Genomic DNA, 12241 nt, shown 5'->3' with positions numbered 1-12241 from the left:
CCCCTCCCCTCCGGCCTGGGACGGAGGGTGCGTGCGGAGCGGGGTCCGTGCCAGGGGAGGGCGGCAGCCCCCACGGAGCCCGGAAGGGTGGGGGTTGCTAGGCAGCCGGGGCGCTGCGGGGGAAGGGAGGGCAGAGACGGCGACACGAGCCCGCCACCCCCGCTGCTGCCCGCCTCCCGCGGCTTCCGGGCGGGCCGCCGAGGCGGGCGGCGGACCCCGGCGGAGGAGAGGGCACGGGGCCGGGACGTCCGCGGGTGGATACATAATGTCAGCCCCGGGGGAGGGGAGGCGAGGCGAGACGAGGCGAGGCGAGGCGAGGCTGGGCTGGGAGCTCCGGCTCCCCCCACAGCGACTCCCTCCGGCTCTGCCCGGTACTGGGCCGGGCCAGGCCAAGGGCGGCGCGACGGGCTGCGCTTCCCCCCCCCCCCCCCCCCCGCCCTCGCCTCCCCTCCCCTCCCCCGCCTTCCCCGCTCGCTCACCTGCCGGCGGGACGGGCGCCCGGGGGTGCCGGCGCTGCAGCCGCAGCCCCCTGCCCTGCCAGGCCGCTCAGCTCCTCCGCGGCGGCAGCGGGGACGGCCGCTCCCCTTGTCTCGTTTGCCCCCCTCCGCCGCCGCTGCCTCCTGCTCGCCTCTGCCACATTTGGATCCCACTCTCCCTACGCGAGCTCCGCCGCCAGGATAGAGGCCTCCTCACCTTCCTGCCAAATAGTGAGCCACCCGCATCGAGCCGTTCAAAACACAGGGCCGGGCCCCGCCCTCCTCCCCCGCCCCTCTCCCCCCCCCCCGCCGGCGCGCAGGCGCACTGCACCTCCCAAACTGCGACAGGAGCGGAGGAAGCGCTCCGCCGCCCCGCCCCGCCCGCCGTCGCCGATCCCAGCGCGCCTGCGCCGCCGCGGCCGCTGGCAGCACCTTCGCTGGCGCCGCTTCGCCCCTGCCCGCTGCTCACCGGTACCGCGGGCCCCTCCCGGAGCCCTCCGGCGGGCGGCCGTGCTGCCGGGCCGCCTCGCAACGCGGCCTCCCCGGCCCTGGGGCGGCGGGCGGCCCTCGCCCCGCCCCGCCCGCTCTCCGCAGCGCGCCCGGCGCCGCCTCACGGGCGGGCCGCAGCGGTCCGTGGCGGCGGTGCCGCTCACCAGCAGCGGCTCCTCCCCGGGCAGGCCTTGGGGCCGCGGCCTACCTGTGGCCCGGGGCCCTGGCTGGCCGCCTCACGGGTTTTCGTCGTGCCCAGCATTTTCCAGCGGGTTTCTGCGGTGTCCCTGGTCATCTTCCAGCCCTCAGACAGTGTTCAGGTGATCTGGGGAAGTGTTGGTGGTCCTCGGGTAGAGGAGCCCAAGAGCGTGTAGGTGCCTGAAGGCTGACTAGCGTTTCAGCTGACTAGCCAAAGTGTTTGTAAGTAATAGAGGCTCTCGGGTGTGCTGAGTACAGCGGTGATCACTGAAAGAAAAGCAAAAGACTGCATTTTGCACTACGTTGTCGTCTTGTCGCAAGAGAGGCAGCATTACTGGGATGGAGAAGGAGCGGTTCCTTTAGAACTTAAAGGATTCCTTTAAAAACATGTTGTTCTTGTTTTTTGTGGAACAGGGAAACTAAAAAGGGGGCGGGGGAACACTTCAAAAATCCCAGCTGAACAAAAGCACTGGTTACAAGTTCTTTACACAGTCACGGTGGGCTGTCCTGGGTCCTCCCAGCTTTTGGCTTCCAGTAGGCTGACAGACAATACCCAAGGGGGCAGTTGATGGAAAACCTGCAAGTAGTCAAGACAATTGTTCAGCAATTGCCAGAGAACAGATAAGTGTCATCTTCTGAAGCACTAGTGGTAAATCTCAGGACATCTAGAAGAGAAGCAGCAAGCATCTTAACTTTGTCATGGAGAGCACTTTCTAATTAATGAAATATGCGCGATCTAGACGGAGTTGAACACAAGGAGGAAATTCAGTAAGCCATACCAGAAATTTCCGATGAAACTGTGTGTAAGCCCTGCATTGTAGGAAAGAAAAAAGTAAAATCACCTGTAGACGTTCTGATGAAAATATGATACAGTGTCATCAGATCCTAGTCCATCAGTTTGGTACATCATTCAAGCATAGACTTTCAAGAGCCATGAATAGCTTCAGACTGACAACAAAATGGGAAACATCAATAAGTAAGATTATGTTCTCCTCTGATAAATTAAGTGATTTGTTTAACAATGAAAACAGGTGAACAGTTGAGGCCCGGTCTGCCTTCACAAATCAAATGAGTACTTTCTTTGAAGTAGAGCTTGGCAGGTGTATCCTGACATGATACAACTGTTACTGTTAAAACATTGTAAGACAAACTTCCATTGATTAAGGGAACTGTAAAGTACTGTTAAGTGTAGACTTTTGCATGTGGCTAGGAGCCCCATGTACATTCAGAGTCCAAGAAATGAAATTAATTTGGGGAAAGGAGGATTTGGTTCAAAGGACGGGTACACATTCGGGATTTCTTAGTTCAACAGTAGCAAATACACACGGTGAGATCCAAATACGCAGTTCACACTCACGGATGATGTCATTCGTACATTCAGAGTCTTTGACAGAAAATAACAGGAACATGAATGTACAGGCATACATGTTTCTCTTAAAATTGTTACTGGCAAAACAGGAGGACAAAGAATCGTATCTTTAGTCAGTGCTTTGTTAATTTCACAACTTTCAATTTCATCAAAGAGGGACCGTATCCCCAGTAATTCCTCTGACAGGGGGGTTCCCCAGAATCTGGGAGATTATCCGTTTACAATTTAAAGAAACGTAGGACAAGAGTGATTAACTAAAGAGAGATATTTAGGAAAGCATTAGGGAAAGAGGGAGTGAGAAAGCATGAAATGGGGAATAAAGATTGGTGAAGATGAGAGTACGACTTAATAATGCTATATTGTTCAATCAGGGTTATAAAATCTGCAACACGTGTATCACTGAAATATTACTACAAGGCAGCTGTTGAGATAAGCAACCATTGGTTGAATTTTCCTGAAATTAAAAGAATCACAGGATCATAGAATAGTTTGGGTTGGAGGGCACCTTTAATCTGGGGATCTAGTCCAACCACCCTGCAACGAGCAGGGACATCTTCAACTAGATCAGGTTGCTCAGAGCCCCATCCAACCTGACCTTGAATGTTTCCAGGGATGGGACATGTACAACCTCTCTGGGCAACTTGTTCTAGTGTTTCACACCCTCACCATAAAGAATTTTTTCCTTATAACGAGTCTGAATCTATCCTCTTTTAGTTTAAAATCATTACTCCTTGTCCTGTCGTAACAGGCCATACTAAAAAGTCTGTCCCCATCTTTCTTATAAGGTTACAGTAAGGTCTCCACAGAGCCTTCTCTTCTCCAGGCTGAGTGTCGTGTCCCAGAGTTGGAGTGACCCAGGTTTGTGGATTTCCTTTGTCAGAATTAAGGTGAAACGACACCAGGGGAGTTCAAACAACAATCAACATTTATTCAACCTAGCTACCCTTGCCCAAGTACAAGTGAACTTATCAATATGAACCTTGCAACATGTCATTAAGCCGCTGTTTGAGAAGAGAAGGGAGGTGTAGAAAAAGAAATGGAAGAAGAAACATGAAATGTATCAGAAGGAGAGCCCTCCTGTTGAGTCACGAGGTTCAGAGCAGACCCCCTTGCTTTCTGGACTCCTTCTCAAAGAGGAGCCCAGGGGCGGCTAGATCCACTCCTAGTCTCAGACTTGGTCAACGGTTTATGTTTAAAAGGATGAGGTGTAGGGACTGTGGAAAAGAGAGAAGGAAAAGAGGGAGAGAGAGAAAAAGAAAGAAAGAAAAAGAGAGAGAAGAAAAGGGTTTCACCAGTCCTGGGTACAGCATTGGTCCAGCCAGCGTAAAGATGCAGGTCTGGAGAGCGCGCGCTGAGGACTCATTCTCCCTTCTTTTATAGTGTGTTAGTCCGATGGTCTCGACATGCCCAGTCCCATTCCCGGGGTTCTCTGGAATCGGTTGGAGAGCTTTGGGGGGGGGGGGGGGTGTTCATTACAGAGTTGCCTCTCTTTTCCTGCTGGCACGACCGCTTAAGATAGAAGCACAGTCCCATCCTCCGTGGGGCCTCCTCCTCCAGGCACATATGCTGTGCTCCTCCTGGTCACTTAAGATAAGGAATCGGCTTTGGAGAAGTGCGGTCCCACCCTCCGGGGGGCCCTCTCCTTCGGCCATGTTGTCCTGTCCACAAAACTCCAGTGTTTTCACAGAGGCCGTTTTCTTCACCAAAGTTCTTCAATGAATGTTTGAGACATTGACTATAATTTGTCAGACCGTCACACTGAACAACACAAACTCTCTCAGCCTTTCTTCGTAGGAGAGATGTTCCATCCCTTTGACCATTTTTGTGGCCCTCCTCTGGACCTGCTCCAACAGGTCCATGTCTTTCCTGTGCTGAGGACTCCAGAGCTGGACACAGTACCCTAGATGAGGTCTCACCAGAGCAGAGGGACAGAGTCACCTTCCTTGACCTACTGGCCACACTTCTTTTGATGCAGCCCATGATACGGTTGTCTTTCTGGGCTGCAAGCACGTGTTGTCGTCTCACATCCAGCTTTTCATCCACCAGTACCCCCAAGTCCTTCTCCCCAGGGCTGCTCTCAATCCCTTCATCCACCAGCCTGTATTGATCCCGGGGGTTGCCCCGACCCAGGTGCAGGGGCTTGCACTTGGCCTTGATGAACCTCCTGAGGTTCACGTAGGCCAACTTCTCGAGCTCATCCAGAGAAGTAAAAACATAAGTACAAGCAGTTCTGACACACAAATGACCTGTACCAATGTAAACAAGAGGAGTTATTCCTGACTAAATCAAATGTACAGGAGGAAGAATCAGTGGGCTGTGGCGACAAACAAGGATTATGACTCTTTAACCTTTGATCCAAGAGTCACGTTTGTGACAACCTTCAACAGTCACAGTTTTAAAGCTGTTTCTCTCTCTGTATCATGGTGGTTCATCTCCCTAGAATACATTACTAAATGCTACTGTGCTTGCAAAGCCAAGCGGATCACAGGATAGACATTCAATATGTATGTCAGCATCTGAAATTAGGATAACGAATAATCGGTTGATTTATGTGTGGGTGATAAGTAGCACTTAACAATTTGCTGCATTCAATTAGAGAAATTTCATTCATGGTTAATGGAGTTTTGATCAATGATACTACCTCTGTAAGAATGTTACCCATTCTAGCTTGTCTAATCATGCCAATGATTATAGTCTGCTTGCATATGTGCTATAGCCTGATTCAAGATACTGAATACTCGTAAGATTGAGTTATTAATAATTTTCCATAATATTTTCACATGTTGAATGATTTTCCTGATGTCTTGCTGTCTAGTGCCCAGTTGGTGAACAGAATTGTCATGGGGTGCCTCCAGTTTTCCTACTTTTTGGTAGTGTAAGAAAGCTTATTAGCAATGACTTAATTCTGCAGCATTAATAGGAGACAAACCTCCATTAGGACCTAGCTAGACCTTCTAACCTCTTTTAAACTTGGATTTGGGTGCTTCTGCATGCTCTGGGTTGGTCCATCTCATCCATTCCTGTTGGCTTATTTTCAAGTAGGAAGCACACTAGGATATGGTTATGGAGATGTTCAAGCCATCTAATTGCATCTGGACTTCTTTAAGAGGAGTTTTTGAGTTTCTGAGGATTTTAGTAGGTTGATCTAGTTTTAAGTACATGGGGATGAATAGTAGATATTTTAAGTCACAGAGGGATGTTTCATTAATGATGAAAGAATAAAACCCATGCATTGGTTGATTCTTTCTTCCCCAAACCAATGTATAATTCCCTTTCAGATCCTCCCTAACATTAAATGACACTTTCACAAAGTTTTTGAAGTGGTTAACTGACATAGCTTCACTGGATGTAGTTCCACTCAGTGGGATGAGCCAGTCCAGGAACTTTCTTACTCAAATCTCTGCCTTTAATTGTCCAGTTGTGGGGAGTTCATACTGCAGCGACTTTCAATATCTTCAGACTGGTAGGGTTGATCAAACCCAGGTACAGTTCATTTCTTTGGCTCTTTTAAGACTTGAGACCCTGGAGAACTTGGAGCCTAGGCAGTAGATAACAGCACCACCTCACAAGTCTCAGTATAAACATGATGGGTGATGCTGGCATCTGGGTTTTTCCCTGTGTAATTCTGCAAGCCACAATAATTCCCTTTTGATTACCTGCTAAAGGATGTGTGCTATAACAAAAGCATAGCAAATCTTCAGAGGGATGCTGGATGCTTTCGGTCCATCTCAGTGTATGCAAAACATGGAAGCTTTGGTATGTTTCACTTTTGTGACCATTGAACCATTGCACATGACAGTCCAACATGGTACTGCTTCATTTACCAGCTCCAAACTGTTAGAAGCACAGGTCTCAGTTGCTTATCAATAGATTGAATGGTCTTGACTGTTATTGCTCTCATTGCATATAACAACCAGATGCATAGATATGACTGCACATTTCCTGTGAAGAATTGAACTAGAGAAGGATGTTACTGCCAACCCCCTCCCCACTCTTGCTCCCTGGTAAAGGATAAAGTTTTAACGAAAGCATTTGGAACTGTTTATGTTCAAACACCTGTTACCACACCGTGAAAGGATGGAATTAGTGTTACTCAAGTCCACTCTGGGAATTCACCTGTCTGTGGCAGGTGAAGGTTCAGCTTTCTATTCCTTCAGCTGAGAAGCATGGAAGTATTTTCTTTGTGGGTTGCCATGCTTGCTCTGTGAAATTTCAACCTGATAAACAGCAGGACTAACCTTATCCATAATATTGGCTGGTCCATCCCACTGATGTATCAGAGAATATTTGTTCACAGGGAATTTCCTATACATTACTAGCTGGTCTACACCCCATGTGACTGGTTTGCTATTTACACTTTAACATTTTGTCCATATCCACTTGGGCTCTCCCCAGTTGTCTTCATACATCTTGGTGAGCCTTGGCTATTTCTTCCACTAATGCTTCTACCCACTTGTCTGAACTACTTTGTGTTCCCAAGGGCTGGGTAGCTCTACCCCAAACCAGCAGGACTCAAGCATTCTCATTTGCCACTGTGTCATAACTTGGAAGGGAGCATAACCATGAGTTGCTTTAGATCCACACAATGCCATGAAAATAATGCAGTTTCTCATCCCAATTCTTGTCATTAGCTTTGCACCATTTTCTTAAAGCTTCCTTAACTGTGTGGTTTATGTGTTCCAGTAAATGTGAAGATGTGGGGTGCCGTGCAGTGTGGAACCTCCGCTTTATTCCTAGGGCTTGGCAGAGCTCGTGCCTAACTGTTCAGACGGAGCAGCTGTTGAGATCAGAACCTATGCAATGGGGCGTCCCCCATCATGAAAAGATTTTAAGTCACAACTTTGCTGTCATGGCTGCAGTATTGTTTTTTCTCAAAAGATCTAATGCTACCAAGATGTATTTGTTGTTTTGTGCTGTCACTGACAGATGTCCCACAAAGTCAATCTGCAGTCATACCCGTGGGCATTTAATACATTGCTGCGGGATTGGGGCATTTACACCAGCATAATCTGCATTGGTTGTGTACAAAGAAAAGTGGTTCTCACACCAGCGATCTACATCCTTCTTCCTATTAGGCCACCAGCCAGTGTCCTTCACTATGCTCAGAGTGTGTGCCTTAGCTCTATGGCCTTGCTAATGTATGAATTGGATTAGATGTTGCATATTCTGAGACACAATCCAGTGCTTACTGTCTTCTGCATCTGCAGCCCAGTAGCTATTGCTTTCCCACACTGTGGTGAATTGACCTGATTGATCTTTTCCTGCTTCAGCCAATACTTTAATCTCTGCATATCCCTCCTGGAAGGTATTTAAATCTGAGATGACTCTTCCAGTTCTGCCCTGAGCCTGAGTTATGACAGCTGCAACTGGGGTTGTGCTCTGTGCTGGGCTCAGACTTGTATACAGCTTACTTGGCCATGTTATCAGCCATATTGGTTATTACAGTATGCTGCTGCCATTTGCTGTTCACTATGGGCAGGAGTGTGTGTGATCCGGATTACTCCTTCTGTGTTCTAGGTTATATTAAGTATTTGTTGCCATTTAGCATTGTGTGCTGCTGGTTTGCCATGTGAAGACTAGATTTCTTGCTAACCAAATAGAAGGCCAGACTGTTGCCAGATGTGGTCCAGTCTGAGTCCATATAAACTGCAGAAGAACATTTGGCTATTCAAATCTCAAAACCTCCAACACTGCCTGCAGCTCTGAAGTTTATGCAGATTGAGGACATGCTGGACCAGGCAGTACTCTACCATCTAGCACATAACTGCTTTGTATCCTGTTTTGGTAATAGCTTTGTCATAAAAGGAGGACCCATTTGTGTAGAAGGTGAAAAACCCCTTTATTGGAGCTTCCTCTTGTGATTCACTGCATTTTCCAGGCCAGAGACTTTCTCTAACTTGGGGAAGGGAAAAGTACATACTTCTCTCTCCACCAACAGCTCATATGGGGCTACAGGTTCTTGGGGTCCAGCTTTGAAGCTGACATCCTGATTTACTAAAGCTGGAGTCCGCTGTGCAATTCTGGGGTTGCTAACTTGACTGTCCTTCACTTTACCTGAAATTATCTGAGAGAGGAGTGTGCAGTTTGCATAATCCCTTTGGACCTTCCAGTTACATAATCCCGGTTCTTCAAGCTCCATACTAGGGCAAGGCAAACCCTTTCGTGTGGGCCAAACTTCTTTTCACTTACATCCAAAAGTCTGGATGCATATGCAATAACCCTTGGTTTCCCTGTTTGAGTTTGAAAAAGGGTGGCTCCCGTGCTTTCAGGGTAACCAGCTAACTGAAAGTAAAAGGGAGGAGAAAGGGCTTGGGTGGGCTAATGCAGTGGCCCTCTGTAAATCTTTTTGAGTGCTTCACACTATTCCTTTCCTCACATCCATTTACATTTTTTCTTGAGAGCCAATACAGAGGCTTGTGGTTTTTTGCAGAGGATTTCATAAAGTGTTGGGGAAAATTAATTAAGCTTAAAAATTACCATAATGAGTGAGCATTGGTTGGGGCTGGAATTTTACAGTGTTCCCAAACTGAATATGCAGGGATTGACCCATTTTTATCCAAGGACATCTCTAAGTATTTGACTTGGTTTTGAACTACCTGAGCCTTTTACCTACTGGGTTTAAGTCCTGTTTCAATTAGGAAAGGCAATACTTCTTCCATGGCTTCTGTTTTTTTCTCTCCTGGGTGGGAGAGTGGATTAAAATGTCACACACTTATGACCACATGCTTTCTGGACTCTGGTTGCAATTTTTCTGGCATATGTGATACGTGCGTGTGATAAATAGTGGGGGAAGAGTGGTAACCTTGGGGGTCCAAGTGACAGCAAAGTGAGTTCCCAAAAAGGAAAAAGCAAATTTGTATCAGGAAGCTTGATTCAGTGGTACAGAAGACAACCATTGACCACATCTGTCACACTGTGTCAACATGACCCTGGTGCAGCTGCTGTCACAACTTCCTTGTATTTGGCAATCACAAGTGCTTCCGGGGTTGTACCAGCATTCAAAGCTCTGTAGTCCACTGTAAGCCTCCAAGTCTGATCTGGTTTTCTCATAGGCCACAGGGGAGCATTATGGATAGACAGCATCTCTGTGAGAGCACCTTCATTTATAAGATCATCATATCTGCTTCAATGCTACCAGATTTGGTCTCATTCTGTGCCCAAGCTTTAATGGATTTCCTGCCTGAGCACCATCAGTCATGGTCTGGTACCTTGAGAGCAGCCCAACTATGCACAGCAGAAATGACTGAGGGTCTTCCCTCAAAATGTAAATTTTTCTTTGCCAAATCCACTGGAGGACAATTTTCCTTTAGAAATGGTACACTTAAAATTCCTCCTTCTGGACTCTTCCTAACTGCGCTGTGCATTACTCCCTTTAATTACCCTAGTTGTAAGGGGGCATTTTCCCAAGCTGGGGCATGCTGGTGGGCTCCACCCTAACTACTTAAAGTGACCTGCCCTTGGTTTTTCTGCCCGAGTTTAACATAGACATCTTGAGAAAGTTCATGGATGCTCCTGTGTCTGTTAATAATTGGGGCAACTTTTTCTGAGTTCCCAGTGACCATTTCAACTGAGGGTTGTCCCCAGGAATCCACTGGCAAAGGTGCAAGGATCTCTGGTGCCAGCCCACAGGAACCTGGGCCTCCCTAGCAGAACCTACAGACCTTGTCTAGGCCTCACAGTTGAGTTGGCCAAACCCATTTTACAGACCTTGATATTGATTCACTGGGGGGACAGAGAAGTTGCTGTAGTCCCTGCTTCTATCTTTGCAGCTCTATCCACAGAGCCTCTGTAAAAGTAACAGTAGATTTGATTATGGTAGATTGTCATATCTTCTCAAAGATCATTTAGTTCCTTCCAGAGTTGATTTCTGAATGGATCTAGCGTGAATTCAGGAAGTTTTGGGCAAGGATTGTGAGTAGGCAATGAGTTGAATTGCACCTCTGGATGCCCTTGGTTTTCTTTATTCCAAGTGGCTTTGATTAAAAGGTGGTCACCTCTGGCTAAAGGTTAGACTAGTCCATGAAGAAACACTGAAATTTGGGGGTTGTGAGGTTTTCTGCCATTTTGCCTGAAGCAGAGTGAGGGCCATGCTTAGAATAATTCACAGTTTGAATGGGCTCACAGGATATCTTCCCTTGCAATATCTTCCCTTGCAACTGACTGGGCCTCCTGATGGTCCCAGCATCCTGCAACAGTGCAGTCACTCTCAAATGAGTATTAAGACTTCCCTGGGAAAAATGGGGCTAAAACCTCTTATCCACCTGTTAAAAGTTTGCGTCTGGATTGACTAAAATGCTTAAATCTTCCCTAAACATATGTGCATCTGTATTAGACAGACTTCCATGAGCCAGCTGGCTTATATCTTCTCTATTTAAGTGTGGATACATGCTCCACACTTGAGTGCCCAAGTCAGTTAGAGTATTTGTATGTAAAAGAACCTAACTGGTCTACAATGGAGTTAGCATCATGTGGCTTCTGTCGGACTGTTTCCCCTACTTCTTCCTGAACTGTTGTTCCTCTTATTTCCTGTCCTTTCAATCTTTCAGGTTACTGTAGGGTTAATGGGATGGAGTACCTCCAGCTCAGGGCTGGAAGGAGCTCATGGTAGTGAGTCTTTGGGAGAGAGTTCCAAGTTTCAGAATAAATTCCTGGGCAAGAAGTTTCAGGGGTTAGGAAAATAACAGGAATGTCTTCTGCCCTCACAACAGCTGTGAACTGGTCATGCAAAGAAATGTTTTCTGTTAGATCTTCAATGATTGCATTGCTCTGATGCATTGTTTGGATGACTTTACATTGCTCTGCTGGAAACCAAGCTGCTCTTCTAGCTTTTTCTAGATCGTTTTCTAAACCTTTTTGTTTCTAATCTTGCACTTTTCCAACATCTAACTCTAGTTGTTTAGTTTGTAAACAAGATCTAAGGTATTCCTCTCTTTCGATTAAGGTAGTGTTTTGTTCTGTTAATTTGGGAATTTCATCCTCCTTCAGTTTCTGGATTTCTTTTTTCGAAGTTCTTTACCTCCTCAAATTTTACTCTTGGGAGATCCCATGCGTGATATAAGGCATACGACAGGGTCCAAATGACTCAAGCTTTGTTTTTACTGCCTTTCAATTTTGCCTATTTGCAATGATTAATGTATGTTTCACAGGCAGCAAAGATGGGATCTGCTGCTTTAAAACAGCCAACGCTCCAAGGGTATTTGCTTTGTTTAGTCACACACTTGTAGAGGTTGACAAACATCCTTTTCCTCCCTAACACATTTTTTTAGCACAACCTGCATCGTTTGTTTTATCTTGTGCATTACCCATACTGCCTTTACAGAAACACTAAAGCTAAATTACAAGCCTGTTACAATTACATTGTTTTCTGTAAGAACCAATTCCAGATACACTCTTCTTCAAAGTTCAGTTGCATCTGAGCATCCGGAGAGCCAGACCAAAATGTGCACTGCTGGTAACTGCAGTTACCACCCTCACTTATAAGCCTTCCAGATTTACTGCAGGGCTTGTCTCTCAGTTTGTGGGTCACAGAACAAAAATGTGATGTGGCTGTTTCTTGAATGTAATACTACTGTTTGAGTCCAACCAGGTGTTGTCTTGTTTCTGAAGTCATCAGACCAAATGTGAAATCAACAAAGAGTAATTTCTGGAGGGATATCTGCACCCAGGAGCAAGGACTGCATTCAGTCCTACACACACTACTTACAGTGTA

The 12241-nt window shown here is 46.9% G+C and overlaps 1 protein-coding gene across 3 annotated transcripts in view; it reads right to left on the bottom strand.

Moving 5' to 3' along the window:
* Positions 1–1058, bottom strand: part of SPIN1 (spindlin 1) — a 56170-nt gene extending 55112 nt beyond the window's left edge. For 2 of the 3 annotated variants that reach the window (XM_075021463.1, XM_075021460.1), the window contains exon 1: positions 480–685. The gene's annotated coding sequence lies outside the window, so the exon portion shown is untranslated. Of the gene's footprint in view, positions 1–479; positions 686–945 lie in introns of those variants that run through there. The other variant, XM_075021464.1, reaches the window with a different exon arrangement.
* Between the last annotated feature and the right edge of the window lie 11183 nt (positions 1059–12241).

Source organism: Buteo buteo, chromosome Z, assembly GCF_964188355.1.
Source record: "Buteo buteo chromosome Z, bButBut1.hap1.1, whole genome shotgun sequence".
Taxonomy (NCBI): domain Eukaryota; kingdom Metazoa; phylum Chordata; class Aves; order Accipitriformes; family Accipitridae; genus Buteo; species Buteo buteo.
This window is presented reverse-complemented; position numbering and strand designations above follow the sequence as displayed.